General features: G+C 41.4%; 1 long non-coding RNA gene across 1 annotated transcript; it reads left to right on the top strand.

Annotated features, from left to right (window-relative positions):
- The first annotated feature begins 3,649 nt into the window (after window positions 1-3,649).
- On the top strand, window positions 3,650-17,306 carry LOC130540505 (uncharacterized). Its single transcript, XR_008954487.1, has 3 exons — window positions 3,650-4,882; window positions 9,726-11,325; window positions 16,444-17,306. It is a non-coding gene; the product is annotated as an uncharacterized LOC130540505 (long non-coding RNA).
- The last annotated feature ends 4,284 nt before the right edge of the window (window positions 17,307-21,590 follow it).

Raw genomic sequence — 21,590 nt, 5'->3', positions numbered from 1 at the left:
TGCTATGAGTTTGGAAAGTACATGTCTATTTCCCTTGAGAAAAGAGAACGAGACTAAACTCTTCTCTCCTGTATTTCCACCCTGCCCTCTGCCATCTCATTTACTGTGTGACAAGTGTGTTAGTTTGATCTTGAAAACATCTCCCCAGAAATACAAACTTGCCATTGGAATAACGGACATAGCTGAGGTATCATCAGCATTTTCTTTGCCATCATTTACTGTATAGAAATCAACTTGGTTCTTAATGGGATTTTGCAAGATATAATCTCACAGTACATTTCAAGACAGAAGGGGGCCATATGGTCTATCCAAACCCATCCACCTGTCTGTCTAATGTTGGTATCATGGAATTTTTTTCTTCCTTGTCTAGCTCTTCTTTGAATATCCTCACAGTTGCATTGTTTCATTGTTGCCTTTGGTAGACCATTTCACACCTTAATTATTCTCTGCATAAAGAAGTTGGGTACTTTTTTTTTCCCTTCCTAAAGGCTGAAGGGGGAAAAGGCTGACTATGACTAACCTGAATCTTATAATAGCAGGTGGGCAGTTAATTGGGAAATGAAAGCAACCTAACACTAATTTGCAGGAGTGTTCAGATTTCATGAGTAATTGCCATGTAAAAGGTAACTTGGCGGTGGGCTCAGTGAAGCTGAACAGCAGACAGAGCCTAAATATGGCTATGGCATTTCTGACATATGTTCCTTGCCTAGAGGTATAGTAAAAGAAAGGGGTTGTTCCTAGATGTAAACCTTGAATCCAAAGACATAGGGCATTTTTCAAAAAAAAGCAAACACCAATGAGGCCGGGTATTTTCAGTGGAGTCAGATGAGCTCTGTGAGTTGAAGTGACTTTTCTCATCATGGAGGCTGGGGTGTCACGGTTGCAGCATTTGGTTGAGTGCAGGTACAATCACCGGAGGCCAGCTTTCTCTCTCTAACCCAAGAGAATCCCTGCACAATGCAATCTTGAGGAAAGAGCCTGCATTTTACACTGCCCCCACCTTTTTTTTTTTTTTTTTTTTTTTTGAGACAGAGTTTCGCTCTTGTCACCCAGGTTGGAGAAGTTGGAGAGCAGCAGTGCAGTCTTGGCTCACTGCAACCTTCACCTCCTAGGTTCAAGTGATTCTCCTGCCTCAGCCTCCCAAGTAGCTGGGATCACAGGCATGTGCCACCATGTCCAGCTAATGTTTATATTTTTAGTAGAGACGGGGTTTTGCCATGTTGGCCGGGCTGGTCTCGAGCTCCTGACCACAGGTGATCCACCTGCCTCAGCCTCCCAAAGTGCTGGGATTACAGGTGTGAGCCACCGCGCCCCACCCATTTTACCCTTTTTATAGCTATGCAAGCCCTGTTAGTGTCAGAGGTGTTTGAACCAGAGCGACTCCATCTTGAATGGGGGCTGGGTAAAATAAGGGTGAGACCTACTGGGCTGCAGTCCCAGGAGGTTAGGCATTCTAAGTCACAGGATGAGATAGGAAGTTGGCACAAAGTAGAGGTCACAAAGAGAACAACTGTGGTAAAGAAGCTGGCCAAAACCCACCAAAACTGAGATTGCCATGAAAGTGACCTCTGGTCATCCTCACTGCTCATTACACACTAATTATAATACAGTAACAAGCTAAGAGACACTCCCACCAGCACCATGACAGTTTACAAATGCCATGGCAACATCAAGAAGTTAAGCTATATGGTTTGAAAAGTGGAGGAACCCTTTTCCGGGAATTGCCCACCCCTACCTCAGAAAATACACAAATAATCCACCCCTCGTTTAGCATACAATAAAAAAATAACTAAAAGTATAATTAGTCGAGCAGCCCACGCTGCTGCTCTGTCTATGGAGTAGCCATTCTTTATTCATTTACTTTCTTAATAAACTTGCTTTCAGTTTACTCTATGGACTCGCCTTGAATTCTTTCTTGGATGGAATATGGAAGGTGTGGGCCTTCCAGCCCATCTTGAAGGGTGTATTCAGACTGAAACTTTTGAGTAAACTGTTGCTTGTCCCAGATCCAAAGGTGAGAGATACTAAGTTTCCTTCTGACTTCCTTCTCCAGTATGTCTTTTCTCCTCCTTCTCTCTAACGTTCTATCCCAGTTTTCCAGCTGGATAATTAAGTGGTCTTCCCTGCAGAATGCAACTGCACATCTAACTCATATTCCTGAGTAGAGCCAGGAAGAGTTTTACTGAATCCTGTGCCACAGGCTGCCTCATGTGCCGGAGAGCCTTATACCATTCACCAGGCGATCTTGGATGAAGGGCCAGTGAAACAGGAAAGGTCCCCTTGTCCCCCTCACAGGGGGTGCAACAGGTGGAGTAGCTCACTTCTTCCGTGCCTAGCTGCTCAAACCTCTTGGGAAGCATACAAGGTGGGCAGGTTGTGGGGCTCCAACCCCACGACAGCTTCTGGGGTGAATATTTATAGCTCCTGAAGCCCCAGTGGGCGTGTGTTACATACAGAGTGCTCTTTTAATTTTACTCTTTTAGTTTTCCATTTATAGGCTTGTGTTAACCAGCTCAATTACACCCTCTACCTTGTAGCAAAGACAGAGGGCTTTCTGTATTGCGGGTTCTTGCCTTGGTATACCAGAAGAATCGGATCACACCTGGGCTTGGAGAAGGAGCGAAAGGTTTTATTGAGCGGAAGTGGCTCTCTGCAGATGGGGAAGCCAGAAGGGAGCTGGCTTTTTCCTTGGAGTTAGGCCGCTCCACAGCCTGACTCTTCTCCGACCACTCAGGCCAAACTCTGCATCATTGTGCTGGTCAGTGGCCTGCCGGCTTGTCGGTGTCTGTCCGTGTGCTCTTCTGCTAACGTGCCCTTCTCGACGTCCAGCCACTTGTGTCTTCTTCCGCCGATGTGTTCCTCACGATGTCCAGCTACTTGTGTCTGCCTGCTAGGGTATAGGGCCAGGATGGGGGTGTGGCGGGCCAGGGTGGTCTTGGAAATTGCAACATTTGGGCGAGAAGACAGGACTGCCTGTCCTCATCTAGGTCCTTGCGGGTAGAGCCCTAACCGGGGACCACGCCCTCCTCTACCCAGCACTTCCCTTTCCACTTCGGTATCATTTAAAGGGACCATGTTCTTCTCTCCCCAGCACTTCTGTATCACCAGGATGGGGATCCTTTAGATGGGAGAGCTTCGTAAATGCACTCTGGACTGAAAAGCCCAACAGCTTTGGGGCTCAAACTGTCGATGGCCCAGAGGCGAATTTTCTATCCATAGACATCTCCGTGAGAGTGAAGAGATCGAGTCCCTCACTGACTGTGCCCTGTAAACAACTGCTGTATTTGGCTGGGGCCCTGAATTCTGCTATATGGTGCCCAGGCTCCTGACCAAGTCATAACCAAGACAGGACATAGCAAGCCTCAAGAAAAGGTTACGTTAAGGGAGGCAGGGAGGTGGTCACCAAGACACAGAGAACACGTGTGGACTGAGAAAATTAACTTTAATGGGGGCATTTAAGGCATATGGGAAAGCATTTGGAAGAATCACAATTTTCATGCTGGCTTCCCAAGTCCCTAAGAAAAAAATTCAGAAAAGGTCTCTTCACCATTTGTGAATTGTGAAATAAACACATCTCAAGGGGAGTGTGTGGGTGTGTGTACATATTAATATTCCAGGGGTGGGGGAAATATTAACACGGATGATTTTTGAAGTACTTGCAATTCCTGCCCAACTCAGACTCATCTGAAATGGGTGTGTTTCAAAGGCTCAAAGGCTGCCAGATTCCTTTTGAAAGGAAATGTTTCTTCCCGTTACCTTTCAAAGTCAGTTCGCGGGAGTTTAGCCAAGAGCTGTATTTCAATGTGTTGATGTCACTTAACAAGAGGAAGAGGAAGCGTTCCTCTCTGAGTGGGGTTTAGAGGGGGCCAGGAGAGTAACTGCAGCCACCTTAGCAAGGAAATATGCCTGATGACTTAGCTGGGGCTTTTGTATCTTCCCCATTTACTAACAATTTACTAAATGCCTTCGCTAAAGTGTCTTTTTTCTGCTCCCATTGTTCTATGTAACTGAAACAAGCCAGCATAGCATTGTCATCTAAGTCAATAATGGTCACAAAAGCGCTTTCTCTCCTTCTGCAGCAGGCTGCCTGCAAAGCATAAAAGAGGGTAGTGATGCACCCGAGCAAATTACCCTCCCAAACTCATTTAAATAACGTCTTCCCCTCATCTATGCAAAACTCAGATGAATATTTACAACATCCAGGAATAGGTACCACAGGAAAGAAAGAAAGAATAATAATAATAATAATAAAAAAAAAAAAAACCCAACCAACCCAACCCAACCCCGCAAGTGTAATCATTCTCAAAATGCTCCGGAAAAAAAGTGTTCTAGCTGTGGTTGCCCGGCAACAGGCCCACTGTAGTATTCTGCCTGGGTACGTGTAAAGTGGAGCTGTCTTTTCTGCACAGAGTGTGCACTATCATCGTAACAGCAGAGACGGAGAGCAAGATGTGAGGAGGTTAAAAGTCAGGGTCAGAAGTTCAGGTTGCTCTGACCCTCAAATCAATTTCAAGCACTGTTTGTGACATTTTTCTGTGTTCCCTCGCTTGATGTTAGTCTTTGCAATGAACCACCGAATCAGACTTCAGGGCTCATGGGACTTTGGGGTTTCAGTAGGGTCAGGTCAATTTCTACCTACCAGTGTACTGTCACCTATGAGGCAAACCATTATCTAGGCATTTGAGAACCTCAAAGTTTTGAAGCTCCGAGGGGAAAGAGAGAGGATGAAGTTGCTGGGGCCCCTGTGTCTTTGGGACCTGACATAGCTCAACCTGTGGCTTCAGGGGGACCGTGTGCAGCCAGGTCATAGTGGTACCGGAAAGGGATCCTGATCCAGACCCCAAGAGAGGGTTCTTGGATCTCGTGCAAGAAAAAATTCAGGGTGAGTCTATAGAATAAAGTGAAAGCAAGTTTATTAGAAAAGTAAAGAAACAAAAGAATGGCTATTCCATAGGCAGAGCAGCCCTGAGGGCTGCCGGCTGCCTATTTTTATGGTTATTTCTTGATTATATGCTAAACAAGGGGTGGATCATTCATGAGTTTTCTGAGAAAGGGGTGGGGATTTCCTTGAAACTGAGGGGTCCTCCAGTTTTTAGACCGTATAGGGTAACTTCCTGATGTTGCCATGGCATTTGTAAACTGTCATGGTGCTGGCGGGGGTGTCTTTTAGCAGCTAATACATTATAATTAGCATATAATGAGCAACGAGGACTACCAGAGGTCACTTTCATCACCATCTTGTTTTTGGTGGATTTTGACTGACTTCTTTATTGCAACCTGTTTTACAGCAAGGTCTTTGTGACCTGTGTCTTGTGCCGGCCTTCTGTCTCTTCCTGTGACTTAGAATGCCTAACCTCCTCGGAATGCACCTCAGTAGGTCTCAGCCTCATTTTGCCTAGCCCCTGCTCAAGATAGAGTCACTCTGGTTGGAAGGCCTTTGGCAATAGGATTGGCAACTCAGAGAAAGCTGGTCCCTGGCATGGGCATCTCTCCCAAGGCATTCTTCCAAAGGCATAGGGATCATTTTTTATTCACCTTTTTAATAAATGTATATGTACAGGGGAAAAAGAGGAAGAAGGAGAAATCACATAAAATAATACGTCCTCATATGGCCTTAATCATTGGTCCTAATAGAGTTATGAAATCGTGGATACCTGAGGCTGCAGTGTACTCAGGCCCACCCCCCACCCCCTCCCCAGAGCTGGACATGATACCTAGGGTGGTTCCAAATCTCACAGCACTTTTCATTTTATTTCTAGATCATTTTAAGATGATCTCATGAACCTAAGCAATAGGTGACTTCATTTTTAATTGAGTTTTTTTCTTATTCATTGGTTATTAATTTATAATATAATTAAGGAGTTTTAGTCACTACAACTCACAATTATTTGGGGGGAGGGGTTCACATAATTGCTTAATTTGTGACTTATCTGAGCAAAATATTAACAATACCCCTGAAAACTCCCACCTAAAATTTCCCCAAGTATCTCTGTGATTAGAATAACTTTTCTGCTCAAAGCTCTTTAGTGAGTACCCTGTTCCTCCGAATAACATTTAAGCCCCCTAGTTTAGCAATTTTGCTGCCTGGCCCTGACCTACCTTTCTAAGGATTATCTCCCGCTACTTCCCTCTGCGAAATCTGGGTTCAGTCAAACCAAAAGTGCAGCTGGATAAAGCCGAAGCTGCGCAGCAGGGCGTCAGGGCATCTGCCTGCTAGTCAGCTCCCTCCTCATTGACAGTGTGATTGTGGGCAGGCGCCTTCCCGTCTCTTGGTCTTCATTTCCTAATAAATGCATTGGAGGAATGAGACCAGGTGCTTTCTAAGATCTCACACGTTTAGACCCTGGATTCTTCAAAGGGTTTTAGGCTGTTGACCACCCTGTCATTTCAGAAGCTTTCTTCTCTTGGATTTCATGATATTGTTCTCTCTTGGTTTTCTCTCTACTTCTCTAATGCTTCTTTTTAGTTTGTTTCTCATGTAATGCATCCTCTATTCCAGGGTGAATGTTGATAAGACCTGTCCTCAGCAATCCTCTCTTTCAATTTCCTGGATGATCTCAACCATGATCACAACTCTATGTAATGCCCCAGAGCCTATTTCTGTAATCTCCGTCTCCATCTGAGAAGGCCCCCCTGAGTTCCAGTTACATGCTCCAACTCCACCAGACTTCTCCAATGGGGCATCTCAGGCACTCCCATCTTAGCGTTTCCAAGCCTGAACTCATGATCTTTCTCCTCACACTGGTTGTTCACTATGCTTTACTCCCACATTTTGTTTAGTGATATCTTGCAAGCCACAGACTTCACAGTCATATTAGAATGCTACCTTTCCCTAACTTCCAACAGACACTCTCAGGTAAGTCATCAAAGTCTGGCCATTTTTTATTCCAATTAAATATCTCTTGAGTCTCTCCTTTCTTCTCCAACCCCAGTGTCAATACCCTTATAGACACCTGACTGCTCTTCAGGTCTCCTAGCTAGTTTCCCTGCCTTTAGAATGACCAGCCACCCTGAGGCTTTCATTCTGCTGCCAGTGCCATCTGTATAACATGAAGTATGATCAAGCCCTTTCTTTTCCAAAATCTGTTGGTGTTTCGTCATAACCTATTGTGTGAAGTCTGATATCCTGAGCATGATGTACAAGGCCTTTGTGATTGGTGCTGTCTCATTTCTCTCGATCTGCCCCATGCACCAGGAAGATGTCATTACTTTGAGTTCATGACTGGTCCATGCTCTCTAACACCTCTATACCTTTTCAATGTGGCCCTCTCTGCCTAAAATAATCCTACTTACTCATCTCCTTCTCTGTGCTTCTCTAATGCCCTAGCCATGCCTCTGTTTTCTGTTGTATTGTTTTTTTCTGTGTGTGTGTGTTTCCCGCCATTGGATTGAAAGCTACCTGAGGCCTAGGACTGCCCTCATTTTTGCACTTAGCTCATTACTGGAAGGAAGCTGGCATTTGTATAATTCTTGAAGGCTGAGAGTGATGGCTCGTGCCTGTAATCCCAGCACTTCAGGAGCCCAAGGTGGGAGGGTCGTTTGAGCCCAGGAGTTCAAGGCCAGCTTGGGCAACATAGTGAGACCTTGTCTCTACAAAAGAATTTTAAAAATTAGCCGGGTGAGGTGGCATGTACCTGCAGTTTCAGCTATTCAGGAGGCTGTGGTGAGAGGGTTGCTTGAGCCTGGAAGGTCAAGGCTCCAGTGAGCTATGGTTGCTCCACTGTAAAAATAAAAGAAAGAAAGAAAAAAATATATATATATATACACACAAAATTGTTAAGTAAACAGTTGAGTCTGTATGGTTTATTCACTCTCTGATAAATGGGTCTTGCATTTTTCTTGAATGATCTCTCTATTTCTCTTTGACTTTCCGTATAATATTTAAATTTGAATATCTCATTCTTTCCTTCTCTAAGCCTTTTCCAAATATTCTAATCTAAAGAAACAACTTCATCTTCAGAAATAACTTATTATCTGTCATGTATTTCATAATTAACATTGCCCATGTCAGTTCCTGCTCCCCAGGTAAGGTATTTGAAGTGTTAACTTTGTCTTGCCCACAATGATTTGGCAATCATGGTCTTCAGAAAGTACTTTTTTCTGTGTTGATTATTACTGGTGAACCTGGTTTACTGATGCCAGTCTTGTCATGTCTTTTTTTTTTTTTTAAGACAGGGTCTCACTCTGTCACCAAGGTTGGAGTACAGTGGTATGAACTCAGATCACTGCAGCCTCCTGGGCTCAAGCCATCCTCTCACCTTAGCCTCTGGAGTAGCTGGAACTACAGGTGTGCACTACCATGCCTGGCTAATTTTTTGTATTCTTAGTAGAGATGGGGTTTCACCATTTTCCCAGGCTGGTCTTGAACTCCTGGGCTCAAGCAATCCATCCACCTTGGCCTCCCACAGTGTTGGGATTACAGGCATGAGCTACTGTGCCTGGCCATTGTCTTTTCTATTTAGTGCCACTTTTATACCACCACAGAGTGGTCACTTAATATCTTAGCCATAAAAAATGGAGCTGGTACCATTTCTTTTCTTCTCTAAGAGTCTGCTTGCTTCCCTTATTTGTTTGTTTAATATTTAAAGAAATAAAGCAAGGTGTCACAGTTACATTATAGAAAATGTTGCCATGACAAACACTTATATTAAAGAAATTCAGTCTTATCTGTGCTTCGAAGATATGTCCATTTTAATTAATCTTACAAAGGGAGCTCAGAGAAATTTTGGTTCTCAAAGCAGTAATATCAAAAGACAAACTCCAAATGGGAATGGTTTTGGAAAGCCGGTGATGAGGCATATGTGTTATTAAGATGTACTGGTTGTGTAAGAGCTGTTATTATTCATGATTCTGCTTTATATACTTAATATTTTCTTCAGAGGTTTAGGCAAAGATTATTGCTGTATTTCTGCAGTCATTGCAAAAACCCAGCATGAAACTCGAGACTAGGAATAGATAAACCTTTAAAAAAAAATAAGGTTTGGGTGAGGATAGGTATCCCACAGTACACTGGACATTTCATAGAACTTATCTGATGCCCTCTTGGGAGACTGTCAGAAATTTTGCAAATATTAGGAGGGAAGACTTTCCGGGGCTGCTTCTGTGCTCCACTTCTGCCTCTAACAAAAAGAAAAAATATAAAATTATGCAATTAAAAAGCTATTAGTTAAGTCCTTTCAGGCCAGAATGGAGCCTGGACTGGAGTTTGGGGTATATGTTTTATTTAGCCCTTAAATTTATAAAACAAAATTTTAGTCTTTGGTGAAACTTACATTCCTAGAAACCCACTGGAAAAAAATAGTTGTTTATCACCTTAAAAATATGCATTATCCTTTTATTTAAGTGCTTTTAATGTGGTGAGCAATATTTTATATCAGTCTCAACTTTTAATTTCATAAAATCCCAACTTTTAATTTCATACAATCCAACTAGTCAAATGCAGCCACCACAATTGAAATTACCTTCTCACCTCTAGCCCCTTAGGTTAAGAAAGTTTACTGGGAGTGTTCAAAGGATGCCTTGGAAGACTTTACTGAATAGAAGATGTGATCAGAAATGGCAAAAGAACTATGCTGGATTCTAATTTGTGGGGTTTGTGATATTTACTAACTTGGTTTGTGAAAATTGGGTCTTGGAACTAAGACTTTCTTATGTGAAATATATCTAACTTTGCTTCCACTAAGTTTAACAGTACAATTAACAAAATCCTGTTACTCCCTTCCCAGCTGATGGCACTAAGGCTGAACCCAGAAGCTGCAGCAGTGGACGGATGATGATCTGAAGAAATGAGATCCCTGATGGGCTTGGAAGTCATGGTTCCTGTAACCATGATGTCACACCCTCGTCCTGACACCGAGATGGGCTGGACACATCTGTCACCCAGGGCAAACAAAATGCTTGGTCTGCATCTTTCAGAAGAAAACTAAAAATCAAGTAATTTCTTAGAATTTTGCTTGCGTGTGGCTTAAGTCTTCTTCTCCTGTTGAGGAAGGTGTTGAGTTTGACCATGACAGCCCCACCCAGTCCTTGGCTCATCTCACCCACCAGAGAGGATCTGGAGATTCAGAGCTATGCCATGGAAGACCTTGTCAGAGCACCAGGCCATACTGTGCTGCAGGTGGGGTTCAGGTGCCCAGTGACAACCACCAGGGCCGCTTATCCCTAAACGTCTGTTGAACTTAAAGTTCTACTCAAGACTTTCTACATTAAATACCCTTTCATACAGCAAAATCTGCCATGTTCTGAGATGCGAAACTGCAGCACAAAGTTACTGTGGTCTCCACCTATAGAAATGGAATGTTACTTCATAAAGCCCCAGGCCAAAAAAGAAACCCCAAAACTCTGAAACAACACCCTTAAATTTAACCTGAACATCTGGCCAGCCTCCTCCATCATTGAAACTTCTCCTGAGTGTTGGCATGGATCCTATGTTTCTCCAGCCAGGGAGCTTTGCTCCCCATTCTCGATGGACCCACTGAGTCCCAATTTTCTACATTTTACTTGGGTCATTCCACCACTTTGGAATGCTTTTCCTACTCTGTCGTACTTTAAAAATGTTTCTTCTTTCCTATGCTCAGCTTCACGCATTTGTCTTCTTTCTCAATTCAACTTGCTTAGTTCTCGCTACATCAATTCCTAGAGCCATCCATCTGCACTTCTGAATCATTTAAGTTTTGTTTGGCTACAAGTAATGGAAACCCACTCTGAGTAACTCAAGCAAGAACTGGAATTTATTGGAAGGACAGTGGGATATATCATAAGATCCAAAAAGAATTGAACAAACAAAATTTCAGAGGGAAGAAAAAGGGCAGCTCCAGTGACTTCAGCAACAAGACAACATAAGTCTTTCTAGACCATAGCTACTAATACTATTCAGCTGCAAGAGCCCCTCCCCATGAGAAACTTGATTGAAAATTCTGATTTCCCACAGAGAAGAATCTGATCGACTCAGTTTAGCTTTGGTTGCCCAACTGCTCAATCTTGCATGAATTATTTCCAGCCAAGGGGACAAGGTGTATTATAGGGACACAACTGCTTTCTCCAAAGAAAAGATCTGGGCATTTCCTGATCATTTCCCTGAGAAGGAGGAATCATTGTGAGCCAAGAAGATACCTCAAGTATAATGAGCTCAGTTACACTTTTTTGATATCTGAGTATTTGGTATGTAGTGTGCATTTTAAAAAACATGTCTCTCTCCAGGACAATGTTAACCTCTTCCACGGTGGAGTGGGGCTATGTGATTTTGTGCTTAATTTACCTAGCTGGTGGGCCTCCAGTAGAGGCTGAACCAGTCGAGCCAGCTGATACCACATCAATTCTCCAAAGGTAAGTTTCTCTTGGCTAATATTCCTTCTCTCAACTTAATAAACACCCACTATACACCAAGATACATTGAAAATTTAAAGGTAAATTAGATATGATCACTTTTCTTAAGACATAAAATCTAGTAGATTTCCTATATAATGAATATTTTTTAATTTTTATTTTTAGAGACAAGTTCTCAGTCTATCACCCAGGCTGGAATACAGTGGCAAAATCATAGCTCACTCACTGCAACCTCAACTCCCGAGCTCAAACAATCCTCCTGTCCCTGCCTTCCAAGTAGTTATGACCACAGACACATGTCACCACGCCCAGTTAATTTTAAACAATTTTTTTTTTTTTTTTTTTTTTGTAGAGACAGGTTCTCACATGTTGCCCAGGCAGGTCTTGATCTCCTGGCCTTAAGCAATGCTTCTGCCTTGGCTTCCCAAAGTGCTAGGATTACAAGTGTGAGCCCCTTCACCCAACCTATATGAATAATATTTTAAGGATATTTTAATAAAAAAATACGTTCAAAAAATTATCATTAGACCCATTTTGAAGGTTCTCAGAAGCTGGGCAGTTTCTGCTTGAGTTATCAAGTGGGCTCCACTTTAGGCAAGCTTTTGGAGACTCACTGTAAAGTACAGGACTCTAAGTGACCACATCTCTCAAATACAGTGTTTTTTATTATCTCCTGACATTTGGAGCTTAAGGAAATATACAATGACATGATTTTTTTCCCTCTAACAATCCAAGACAACATTGGAAGACCACACACGTCTCCACTTTATTGACATTTTGCATTGTGCTTGCAGGTGCTATCTTAGAGGTGTGATGTTGCTCCTGTACTATGTATATAAATGCTTTCTATGACTCAGGAATTCTATTGCATTTACATGAAACTTGTTAGAGTAGAAAGAGACTGGAGTAAGCTAGACTTGGGTTTCAGTCTTTTCAACTTTACAGCTTACTAGCTTCATGACTTTGGCCAAGTTACTTTCTGAGACTTGGTTTCTTTATCAGCAAAGTGGAATAATGATAATACATATTTTACACATATGTGTAATAATATAATATTACACATATGTGTAATAATAATAATACATATTTCCCATAACATTGTTATGGGAAATAAGTATGATAATATATGTAAAAGGGGCCAGGCACGGTGGCTCACATCTGTAATCCCAGCACTTTGGGAGGCCAAGGCGGATGGATCCCATGAGGTCAGGATTTCGAGACCAGCCTGGCCAACATGGTGAAACCCCGTCTCTACTAAAAATACAAAAATTAGTCGTGAGTGGTAGCACGCTTCTGTAGTCCCAGCTATGTTGGAGGCTGAGGCACAAAAATCACTTGAACTTGGGAGGTAGAAGTTGCAGTGAGCCGAGATCGTGCCATGGCACTCCAGCCCAGGCAATGAAGAGAGACCCTGTCTAAAAAAATTATATCATATAATATATATATATATATACACACATATATGTGAAAGGGCCTGCCAAATGTGTGTGTGTGTGTGTGTGTGTGTGCGCGCGTGAGAGAGAGAGAGAGAGAGAGAGAAAGGACCTGCAAAATAGAAAAATCAGTATACATTTTCTTGCCTCCAGCACAGTAAAACCATAAATCTCCTTCCCTGGGCCTCCATCTCATTATAGATGCCTCCTCTGTGTCCTAGCCTGCAAAGACAAGCAGCTCAGGGAGGATGGGCAGGTGGGTTCCTATTCCTTCCAAGGCAGCCCAGCTTGATAGTATCCAATGATTTCTGAGGCTGCATGGCCATAGGCAGTCAAACTCTGGGTATCTGAACAGAAGGCAGAAACCATAGAATCATTACCCTGTGACTGCTGGCACAGCTTTGTGTATTCTACAGAGGCTTACTATGTAGTTTATTTTGACACACAGACAAAGATGCTTAATGTAAGGAACTGCTACAGGTTAATCAATCAATGGCTCCTGTAGTGGTTTTTATTTTTAAAAACAAGTGGATGAATAAACAAATTTGGCCTTGGGATGCCATTCAGCTCAAAGTCAGTGGCAATCACAAATGGCTTTAATAAATGAAAGAGATATTTTGGCATAGCCCATTGAGGCATATGAAGAGTAATGCCCTTGCCAGGATCATAGAGTATATTAGATACTCTACTTTAATTGCTTCTTATGAATGGAAGGGATGTAGGAAATGGAATTTTAATTTGTACATTTAAGTTATGTGATTGAAGTTGAGAAGGTCTTTGTGACCTTATGGATTTGAGAGAAAAAGAAAACTTTATAGGGCATAGCTGAAATTGGCATAAAAGTTATGTCCCATGGCTGACATTGCTGCTGTTTGATGCTTGCTGTCAAATTGTAGAAAAGCAAGACATGAATCCCAGAGTGATTTTCTATGTGTGCATTTGCTAACAAATAAGGCTGAGTCTAGTTGGAACTTTGGGTTGTTCAGAAACGGTAGAAACATAATCAGTTGTTCTATCTTCCATTGCAAATTCTTGGGTTGGTGGAAGCTTAAACTGTTTTTACACCACTTGCTTGATAATCAGACCCAGACTGCATGTTCTGGAAATATACTGACACATTCTATGACAAGCCTTGAGGGCTTCTAGCATGAATTAAGATGAAAACCCTAGAATGGTATTGACATTTCATTTTTGGAAAAGCCAAAGAAGGCATAAGGAACATGGCTGGATGGCAGGCTGGGGTAGCTTCTTCACTTGGGCTCTGTTATCATTTTCCACAGCACCGTTTGCTGCCACACCCTGAAATGCATTCTTTGATGGTAGAACTTGCCCCCCATTTAAATTCCATGTGCCTATGACTTATTCGAAGGATGCCCTGAGTGCATTGTGTTTACAGCTCTTGTGCAGTCAGATCTCTGCCTCGTCTCCCGTAATTGTCAACCATCTTGGTTGCCCAATGAGAAGCAGCTTGATATGTGCATCAAGCCAACTCATTTTCTCTGTTTTCATGCCTAATTCCCCAAAATGAGTTTATTCCTCACAGTATATAGATATTTGATATGTATCTGACATATCATATGCCTGAAAAATCTGACATACATGTACAACAATGAAAATAAACATTAGACCAAAAATAAATAAATAAAAATAAAAAAGAGATAGGGCTTTTTCCTAGCTAATTATGTGATCCTGAGTAAATAAATAATGTATCTTCTTTGGACTTCTCATTTCTCATCTTTAAAATTCATAAACAAAAAAGTGAAAAGAAAAAATAAAAAAGAAGAAAAAAATTAAAAATCCACAAACAAGGTATAAAAATAAAAATAGATAATCTGTAAAAAGTATTTGAAAAGTATTAAGGCCTATATAAATGGTGGATGTCTTAGTCTGCTTTGTGTTGCTATAAAACAGGGGTGTTCAATCTTTTGGCTTCCCTGGGCTACATTGGAAGAAGAATTGTCTTGGGCCACACATAAAATATACTAAAATTAATGATAGCTGATGAGCTAAAAAAAAAAAAAAAATCACAAAAAAAATCATAATGCTTTAAGAAAATTTACAAATTTGTGTTGGGCCATATTCAAAGCCATTCTGGGTTGCCTGTGGCCTGTGGGCTGTGGGTTAGATAAGCTTGCTATAAAAGAATATCTCAGGCTGGGTAACTTATAAAGAAAAGAGGTTTATTAGGCTCATAGTTCTGAAGGCGGTACAAGAAGCATGGTGCCAGCATCTGCTACTGGTGAGGGCCTCAGGGATCTTCTAATCATGGTGGAAGGTGAAGGGGGAGCAGGCATCACATAGCAAGAGAGGAGAAAAAGAAAAAGGAGGAGGTGCCAGGCCCTTTTTAACAATCAGTTCTCATGGGAACTCATAAAGCAGAGATGGCAACAAGCCATTCATGAGTGACCCACCCCCATGACACAAACACCTCCCACCAGGCCCCACTTCCAACACTAGGGGTCAAATTTCAACATACGATTTGGAGGGAACAAATATCCAAACGATATCCAGGGGCAGTATTTTAGTACTTGCTTTGAATGGAGCACATCACTAGGAAAGATGAAAAAATGAAAGACACAGTACCTGCCTTCATGAGATTGGTAATTTCCACAGGAATATCACACATATACACATATAAGAATTAGCCATGGGAGTCATTATATGCTCACGCATATAATGTAGGCAGGTGGCCTCCACCATGATCATAGTTCAAAACAATTGAAATCTTATAAACATTAAATTGTACACAAGCGTAAGGTGTTATTATTAACGATAAACATGATCATCATTTTACCATTTCCATATGACACTGATTATTTTAGAGATTGTTGCCATCTTTCTTGATGTCCTAGATTAGGTTCAAGATAAACCTACGTACATATCATTTATTTAATGCCTTTATATATCTTGCCTACCACTATATCCCAATACTTAAAACAATGTCTGAAGGTATGTCATGGAATGAATGGATGAGTCAGTTAATCAATCGATGAGAACAGAAGCTGCTTTTTGTTTGGGCCCACCCATGTACTTTGTAATTCTGGAGAAAAAAATAAAACTGGTCTGGACACACACACACACATATTAGCTTCATCATACAAAAAGACATATCGGCATTGAAGACAGCAAGTACAGGGGCCTGGTAGGTATCTGAAAAACCTGTATAGATAACTGTTAATCTCCCGCATCCATTGAGAACCATTAGTCTAATGTACCAAGGATTCTGTGTCTCTACCATGGTGGAGCAGGGAGATGGAAACCTTTCATGGACAGTTTCCGGCCTTCTAACTTTCTCTGATTCCTTACAGCCACCTAGAGCTCATGCTATTAAGACACTTGCTTAAGGTTACTATGTGAATTTAGGTCTGATTGAATCGTTGTTTTAACCAGGATATTGTTCTAAAAGCAGTTGGGGGGATGTAAAGCAAAATCTTAACCCATCGGTGTTCACCTAATGCTGGTCTTGATCAGTCTAAATGGAGTTGTTTCCCAGGAAGATAAACTACTCTAATCAGTTTCAATGTAATAGTTAACCCCTCAGGCCAGAGCATATGGTTGTCATTGTGCAGCTGCGCTGATAGAATAGTTGGGCCCTTCTGAATGTTTGTCCCATTTTTACATAATTGCTGACCACCCATAATCTGCAAGGAATAATCAATTTTTTCTTTCCTTCTGATTGTCTAAGGAACAAAAGCTGCCCTTCCTTCCTTATTGCAAAGTTTGACAAAAAGCAAAACGTGAAAAATAAAAGCGCCTTGCATTGTCTAACATCTACCGCAGTGTTTGAGCTGCAGCTGCTCCTCCTCCCCTGATTGTTTTCAAATATTTCTTCAAAAAAGGCATTAAAGAAAAACACAAGATATTGCACAGGGAACCAAAACAAATCACAATCTTCAAGGACAAAGCATTGCAAAATGGCTTACATCCCCAAATGGGAACAGATATGGTTGGAAATTAAAACAATCTTTTTTATTTTAAGCGGAAATGCTAGCAGATGCCACAAGAAACATATGGAACTCACCACAGACAAATAGGGAACGCTTTCTGCGTGTGGAAGTAGAGCAAAGGGAGTGACCACCTCTGACTGTCAGGGGGAACCATCAGCTCGAACTGTTTGCTATGGCAGGAGGGAGTTTGCAGAGTCCGGGGTCCTGCCCTCATGAAAAAGCTTTAACGGTCTTGACTGAGTAATTTAAGTCATTCTTGTCAGGGAGTTTCAGAACACTATGCACAATTATATTTATTTCACAATGCATTGATTCCAGATATCTTTTTAAATGTGCTTACCTCTGTGTGCGTTGTTACCTGTTCCCTCTTTGAATCTCTGAATGAAACAAAATAAATAGGAAAAAATGGAGACATAGAAGCATTGTCCACAAGGCATCTCCCACTCTAGAGGTCTCCCAGCCCCGTGCTAGCTTGTTAATTTATTATCGCTTGTCTGTCAAACAAGGAAGATATAATTTGCCACACAACATATTTTCCTAAAGCAATGTTTTTGTACAATTTCCTGATTTCCAAAAATATGACCAATGATATTCTGGTTGAGTTTTGTTGTTGTTGTTGTTGTTTTAATTTCTCTGAAAATGGCAGTGATATAGTAAACATTCCCTTCCCCATGTACCACGTGGAATAATTTTACTGTGAGACTCAGAGAAGGCAATCCCAAGCCATCTTTCCTTAAGTAGTATTTATCCTTCCCAAATAGTTCACTGGGGGGCGAGACAGGAATAAAATGCTTTCTATATACAAAAGTATTGTTTCTAAAGATGAAAAAAGCCTGAAATCCTGACTGACATTCAAGTTGGAGGTACTGTGAATATGTGGAAAAATAGGATTTTACACAGTGACACCACCAATAAGCGTTCTGAAAGGCATGCTTGCGATGAAAGAGCTCCGTTTGGAACAACCCAGATTGTGGGCTAAAATGGTCTCCATGTGGCAGAGTATATTTGTGAATGAAGTGCCTGTCAATGAGGAGAAATCAATTTTAACAGCTCATTTATTGATGAAACCAAGTCTAGTCTCAGCAGTTAAAGTGCTTTCTTGGAACGAGAACTAGAGGATTCATCTGTCTCACCTTAACGGATGAAAGAAAAGCTTCTCATAAAAAATGTTATGGCTCCTCTGCCACTGGAGCTTGGATGAGCTAATATTTGATAATTAGTTAACAGGGCAGTTGGGAAACTTAGAATGCCTGCTCTTTCCCATGCTTGTTGGATTCTGTGGAGTAAGGATCATTCAAATATGCCTAAAAATGAATGCTGTAATGGTTGTATTCTGGAATTATTTATCTTTCTAACTCCGCCTAACTTCTTTAACTCTATTTTTGATTTGACGACTCTGGTTTATTTACCATCCCAACACTGTGCCTGGCATTTTCCAGGCCTGAACTCACACACAGCTCATGGGAATGGCACCCCATGGAGTTGCGCAGTGCACAGCTGGGTGCACTGGCCCTGTATAGGTCACCTCCTCCCTGAGTCTGGATACCTACTCGCCTTCCTTCCTAGTTGAAGTCCTGCTCTTTCTGCTCCTGGTTCCAGCTCTTCTGTGAAGCCCTTCCCCACTCTAACAGAAAACTCTTCTCTTGTATCTATGATGACCTCAGTCACTACTTGGAATTGACCATGTTTTGTTAGTTGTATACATGTGTCTGTTAAGAGACATGAGGTGATTGGAAGCTTCCAGGCAGAGTTGGAATGCTGTTTTCACTTCCCATAATGCACAAGTGTCTGCCGCCTTGATTACTGGCACTATGCCAAAAATCGAGGCATCGTTCTTGATCTTTCTCTCTTTATTACTTGCCTTTCTTCAAAGAACAAGTCCAGGCAGTTCTATGACCAAAATATATTTCTAGTCTTACCTCTTTCCACCACCTCATTGTCTATCTTCTTAGACCAAGCCACCATCATTTCTCACCTAGACAAGCCACCATCCTTTCTCACCTGGACAGCTGCCATTTGCCCCACAACTAGCTTCTGCTTTTACCCTTTTCCCTCAATAATCCATATTCCACATAGTATGTATTTTCTCCCCACCCCTGTTTAAAATATACCGTTAGCTTTTCATTGCAATTCACATAAAATCCAAAAACTGCATAGTTTATATTTGTCATTTTGTACATGCCTAGAATCTGAATCTCCCTTTCTACTTGGGTAAGCACTCACCACTGTATGAGCTTAGTGAGAGGTAAGACTGTGCTTTCTGTAGTGAGCTAATTTAAGCACTGATGGTGACTTAATTGCTTTTTCAATTAGATTCAACAGGGGACTATGTTAAATGAAGTTGAGAGGGATATATATTGGTAAAATAAAAAGTGGGGAGTTCAAATTCTTCAGAGTTAGAAATGCTGGAGTAAATTTATTCTTGTAATTTGTCTTATTCTTTTCTTCTTCTCTGTGAGGGTTTAGAAGGTCTTCATTCATTAAGGACTTGAGAAACATGCTTTTGAAATGGTACCATCATCTTTGAAAAACATATCAGTGTCCCTCTTCTGTGAGCCCTGAAGTGAAAATACGATCCCTCATTTCAGTGTGGCTAGAAGGATTCTAGAGTGGAAGAGACTAACCAGCAGTGGATAAAGGTCAGAGGTGAAGAGGGGAGGGTGAGCATGATAGGCTATAGGTCCTGCCTGGGATGTGTGAGAGTTGTTAATTGAGGATGGATCCTAAGACTGAGGTGGGAGAGGAGAAAGAGAGAGAGAGTCCTTTAAGTCCTCTTTTATATTAGAAATTCTATTTCTGTTAAGTAAAAAAACAGAACTTTAGGATTCATGGAGAGAGGCCTGTTGAACCACATTGAGAGATGTAAAAGCTCCTCATCCTATTCCCAGAACTGTGCTAATTCTGGAAACCTTTAAGTGAAGGGAAAAGACAGAATCCTTGAAGACCCTGCAATACAATCACAAGTAGAGACAATAAAATATCCTTCTCACTTTCCTCAGGGAAGCACAAGACTTTAAATTAGAGTAACCGCGCAATGAAGCAATGGAAATACCCAACTATTCTATTGGTCATTAGACCTTTGGTTGAGCTAACACTAATTTCTGGTGCTCCAAGTAATACTTCAGTCCACCAAGCAAAAGGAAGAATTGTAGAGGGTCAATAATTCAGCTGATGAATATTTATTGACCAACTACTGTCTGATAAGCATTGTTCTAAATGCAGAAAATATACTGGTGAGCAAGATGGAGTACTTGTGAAGCTTATAGTAGGGGAGAGAGGTAATAAATAAACAAAAAAATTATTTTCAGGACTAATGGATGCCCTAAAAAGGACAAAAGAAGGAAGATAGTGAAAAGTGACTTAAAGGCAGCTGTTGAGTCCCGAATCCAGTGGCCCGAATTATGAAGAAGAAGAGACAGTCATGGAAGAGAGTTCCAAACAAAGAAAACAGGATCCTGAGATGAAACAAACGCGTCATAGTCTTCAGGGAGAAAAAATAAGGCCAGTGTAGATTGCAGTATATTGAAGATGGTGGAAAACAGAAATAATTGATATCAGAATCAGTCAGGAGCCAGGAGAATCTTATAGGCTACAGTAAAGAGTTTGGATTTCATTCTGGTTGAAGTAAAAAGCCATTTGAGAATTTTATGCACAGGAGTGACATGATTTGATTTATGTTTAGAAAAATTACCTTTGATTCTGGGTAGAGTAATGCAAAAATTGGTGGAAACTGAAAACTGTTTATGAGCCTATTACGTTAGTCAAAGAAGAGATGATAGTGGTAGAGACAAGTGTCATGGGAGTGGTGATTGTGGAATGTAATCAAATTTGGGGTAATTTGGGGTACACTTGGTAGGTAGAACTTATGTTCTACTTTTTTTATAGAACTTATGGATGAATTAAATGTCAACACAGGAGTGGAATAAAGGATAAAAATCAAGATTTCTAGTCTGAGAAACTAGGTAGATGGTAGAAGTCTTGCTTGGGAAAGAACAGGTTTGCTGAGTGGAGAACAAAAATGAACTGTTCTCTTTTATTAGTTTAAGATGCTTGTTAACATCCAAATGGAGATGATTAGTAGCCAGGAGAATATATGAGCTCAAGGAGAAGTTCAGGCATGTAAGTGCATATACACATACATACATATATATGTGTGTATATGTGAGATATATATATGTTATTGAGAGTCATGGATGGGGTAAGATAACCTAATGAGAAAGTATACATGGAAAAGAGAAGAGGGGGCCAGGCGCGGTGGCTCACCACTGTAATCCCAGCACTTTGGGAGGCTGAGGCAGGCCCATCACCTGAGGTCAAGAATTTGAGACCAGCCTGGTCAACATGGTGAAACTCTGTATCTACTAAAAATACAAAAATTAGCCAGGTGTGGTGGCATGCGCCTATAGTCCCAGCTACTAAGGAGGCTGAGGCACGAGAATTGCTTGAACCCAGGAGGCGGAGGTTGCAGTAAGCCAAGATCACGCCACTGCACTCCAGCCTGGACAACAGAATGAGACTCTGTCTCGAAAAAAAAAAAGAAAAGAAAAGAGAAGAGAGAGAGATGAACATCAACCAAAACCCTCATAGACTGCATACTCTGACAATTAGATGCTGAAGGAAAATAAGAAGCTATCGAAGGATGATAAAAAGCATTAAGTCAGGTGAGAATGTAAATTGAGTTTTGACCCAAGTCTGCCTTGTTATACCCAGTGGAATCTTAGACCTATCCCATTGTGTTTTCGCCAGTCTAAACAGATCATGTTAAAATAGGTAACATTGACAACGGACAGAATCCATGCACACCAGCTCCCAGATCTGTCAAGGGAAGACCAAGACCAAGTGAATGTCCCTGGATATCTCCCTCTTTACCTCTTTACCAAAATAG

The sequence above is a fragment of the Pan paniscus genome, chromosome 8, assembly GCF_029289425.2.
Source record: "Pan paniscus chromosome 8, NHGRI_mPanPan1-v2.0_pri, whole genome shotgun sequence".
Taxonomy (NCBI): Eukaryota; Metazoa; Chordata; class Mammalia; order Primates; family Hominidae; genus Pan; species Pan paniscus.
Note: the sequence above shows the minus strand (reverse complement) of the source record. Positions and strands in the feature narration are given on the sequence as shown.